At 60.6% G+C, this 3913-nt stretch overlaps 1 protein-coding gene across 1 annotated transcript in view; it reads left to right on the top strand.

Annotated features, from left to right (window-relative positions):
* Window positions 1-3913, top strand: part of SND1 (staphylococcal nuclease and tudor domain containing 1) — a 278207-nt gene that overhangs the window by 272490 nt on the left and 1804 nt on the right. The gene's annotated exons all lie outside the window — the stretch shown is intronic.

Raw genomic sequence — 3913 nt, 5'->3', positions numbered from 1 at the left:
TCGAGGGGGATGGGGGGGGGGGGGGACATGGATCTGTTCATGGCTGGTGGCCCCCAGACCCCCAAAAATTCCCCCATGTGGCACAGAATCTGGTGCCCGTGGACCCCCATCATCCAGACCCCCCTCCCCGGGCTCAGGGCTGAGACCTGGCACAAGTTGGGACACTGATGGAGAGGATGAATCCAGCTCTGCGGCGCTGGGGAGGGGGGGGACATGGTTCCGTCCGTGGCTGGTGGCCCCCAGACCCCCCAAAAGTACCCCCATGTGGCACAGAATCCAGTGCCCATGGACCCCCCCGGCTGCACCCCCAGTCCAGGCTCAGGGCTGAGACCGGGCACAAGTTGAGACACTGATGGGGAGGACTAACATGGCTCTGGGGTGCTGGGGAGGGGGGGGGACATGGTTCCGTCATGGCTGGTGCCCAGATTTGGGTGCCCAGGAGAAGATCTGGGTGCCCAGGAGCTGAGTTGGTTGCCCACAGAGCAGATCTGGGTGCCCAGGAGCAGATTTGGGTGCCCATGGAGATGAGTTGGGTGCCCATGGAGATGACTTGGGTGCCATGGGGCAGACCAAGGTGCCCAGGAGAAGATCTGGGTGGCCACAGAGCAGGTTTGGGTGCCCGTGGAGATGAGCTGGCTACCCAGGAGCAGATCTACGTGCCCAGGAGCAGATTTGGGTGCCCACAGAGAAGATCTAGGTGCCCATGGAGCAGATTTGGGTGCCCATGGAGATGAGTTGGGTGCCCGTGGAGCAGAGTTGGGTGCCCGTGGAGCAGATCTAGGTGCCCAGGAGAAGATCTGGGTGCCCAGGAGCTGAGTTGGTTGCCCACAGAGCAGATCTGGGTGCCCAGGAGCAGATTTGGGTGCCCATGGAGATGAGTTGGGTGCCCGTGGAGATGACTTGGGTGCCATGGGGCAGACCAAGGTGCCCAGGAGAAGATCTGGGTGGCCACAGAGCAGGTTTGGGTGCCCGTGGAGATGAGCTGGCTACCCAGGAGCAAACCTAGGTGCCCAGGAGCAGATTTGGGTGCCCACAGAACAGATCTAGGTGCCCATGGAGTAGATCTGGGTGCCCAGAAGCAAAGTTGGTTGCCCGGGAGCAGATTTGGGTGCCCATGGAGCAGATCTAGGTGCCCAGGAGAATATTTAGGTGTCCAGAAGATCTACATGCCCATGGAGCTGAGTTTGGTGCCCAGGAGCAGAGCTGGGTGCCCAGGAGCTGAGTTGGTTGCCCACAGAGCAGATCTGGGTGCCCAGGAGTTGAGTGAGGTGCCCATGGAGCACGTCTGGGTTCCATGGAGCAGATCTGGGTGCCCATGGAGATGAGTTGGGTGCCCATGGAGCAGACTTGGGTGCCCACGGAGCAGAGCTGGGTGCCCATAGAGCAGACTTGGGTGCCCATGGAGAGGACTTGGGTGCCCATGGAGCAGACTTGGGTGCCCACGGAGCAGACTTGGGTGCCCACGGAGCAGAGCTGGGTGCCCATGACCAGATCGACGTGCCCATGGATATGAGTTGGGTTCCTGGAAGCGGCTGAGATGAGGAGGAACGTTTTGGGGACGGTGGCTGTGGGGGACACGGGGTGGGGACGGGTGGGTGGCCGGTTCCTGAGGGTGCAGAGGGCTGATGTCTCCCCCTTTGATGGGTGCCGCAGGTGGAGGTGGAGGTGGAGAGCATGGACAAGGCGGGGAACTTCATCGGGTGGTTGCACATCGAGGGCCTCAACCTGTCGGTGGCCCTGGTGGAACACGCCCTCTCCAAGGTCCACTTCACCGCCGAGCGCAGCCCCTACTACAAGGCCCTCCTGGCCGCCGAGGAGGCCGCCAAGCAGAAGAAGGAGAAGGTGAGCTTGGGGTAGGACCGTCCCCAAGGGATGTCACCACCCCAAGGGGTGTCCTCATGCCCACAGACGTCCCCACCTCAAGGGATGTCCCCATGGCAGATGTTCTCAACCTAAGAGATAGCCCCAACCCAAGGGATGTCCCTACCCCAAGGGATGTCTCCATCCCAAGAGGTGTCCCCATGCTCAGAGACGTTCTCACCCCAAGGGATGAACCCATCTCAAGGGATGGCCCCACTCCAAGACATGGCCCCACCCCATGAGATGTCATCTCCACCCCAAGGGATGATTCCATCCTAACAGATATCCCCACCCCAAGGGATGTCTCTACCCCAAGGGATGTCCTCACCCCCAGGCATGTCCCCACCCCAAGGCATGTCCCCACCCTGAGGGATGTCCCCATGCCAAGAGATCTTTTCACCCCAAGAGATGTCCCCATGGCAGATGTTCTCAACCTAAGAGATAGCCCCAACCCAAGGGATGTCCCTACCCCAAGGGATGTCTCCATCCCAAGAGGTGTCCCCATGCTCAGAGACGTTCTCACCCCAAGGGATGAACCCATCTCAAGGGATGGCCCCACTCCAAGACATGGCCCCACCCCATGAGATGTCATCTCCACCCCAAGGGATGATTCCATCCTAACAGATATCCCCACCCCAAGGGATGTCTCTACCCCAAGGGATGTCCTCACCCCCAGGCATGTCCCCACCCCAAGGCATGTCCCCACCCTGAGGGATGTCCCCATGCCAAGAGATCTTTTCACCCCAAGAGATGTCCCCATGGCAGATGTTCTCAACCTAAGAGATAGCCCCAACCCAAGGGATGTCCCTACCCCAAGGGATGTCTCCATCCCAAGAGGTGTCCCCATGCTCAGAGACGTTCTCACCCCAAGGGATGAACCCATCTCAAGAGATGGCCCCACTCCAAGAGATGGCCCCACCCCATGAGATGGCCCCACCCCATGTCATCTCCACCCCATGAGATATCTCCACCCCAAGGGGTGATTCCATCCTAACAGACATCCCCACCCCAAGGGATGTCTCTACCCCAAGGGATGTCCTCACCCCAAGGTGTGTCCCCACCCCAAGGGATGTCCCCATGTCAAGAGATGTTTTCACCCCAGGAGATGTCTCCATGGCAGATGTTCTCACCCTAAGAGATATCCCCAACCCGAAGGATGTTCCTACCCCAAGGGATGTCCCCATCCCAAGAGATGTGACCACCCCAAGGGATGTCCCCATGCCAAGAGATGTCCCCATGCCAAGAGATGTCCCCAAACCAAGGGATGTCCTCACCCTGAGGAATGTCACCACCTCAGGGGATGTCTCCATCCCAAGAGATGTCCCCACCCCAAGAGATGTCCCCACCCCAAGGCTCCTGGCATCCACGGTGCTGGAGCCCAGTGATGCTCCACCTGCTGGTTGCCACCACAGCCATCATCCCCTTGCTGGTGGCATCAAGCGTGGCCATGGGGTCCCCCACCCCATGTGTGTGTCCCCCCACCCCCCAGGTGTGGTCCCACTACGAGGAGACCCCGGTGGAGGAGGTGGTGCAGGTGCTGGAGGAGAAGGAGCGCACGGCCAACTACAAGCCCGTCTTCGTGACGGAGATCACGGACGATCTCCACTTCTACGTGCAGGACGTGGAGACGGGTACGGGGACAGGGCTGGGGTCCCCCCGTGTGTCCCCCTCCCCATCGCAGGTCTCAACACCCCCCCACCCCACCCCAGCAATGTCATTTGCCTTTGAGGGACACGGATGGGTGGGCTCAGGTGGACCTCCACCCCCAGCTCCAACACCTTCTCCAACCTCCTGGCCACGTGTGGGCCCCACACAGAGGCTGTGCGCTCCCTGGTGACCCCCCCCTCCATGTCCCCAATATTGGTGACATCACAGCTCCACCACCCCCCAGCACCCATGGGTGTTCTACCACCTGGAGGTTGGTAGAACCTCCAAGTTCTACCCGGGGGGCTTTAACTCAATGGGATGAAGATGCTCCGGTTTGGTGGACAACCCCCAAAATCCACGTGTCCTGGGGGTCAATGCCCAGGTTGTGGGGAGGTCTGGGGGGGGG

This window comes from Calidris pugnax, unplaced genomic scaffold (assembly GCF_001431845.1).
Source record: "Calidris pugnax isolate Ruff unplaced genomic scaffold, ASM143184v1 scaffold459, whole genome shotgun sequence".
NCBI classification, from domain to species: Eukaryota; Metazoa; Chordata; class Aves; order Charadriiformes; family Scolopacidae; genus Calidris; species Calidris pugnax.
The sequence above is the reverse complement of the archived record's forward strand: the minus strand, read 5'-3'. Positions and strand labels throughout refer to the sequence as shown.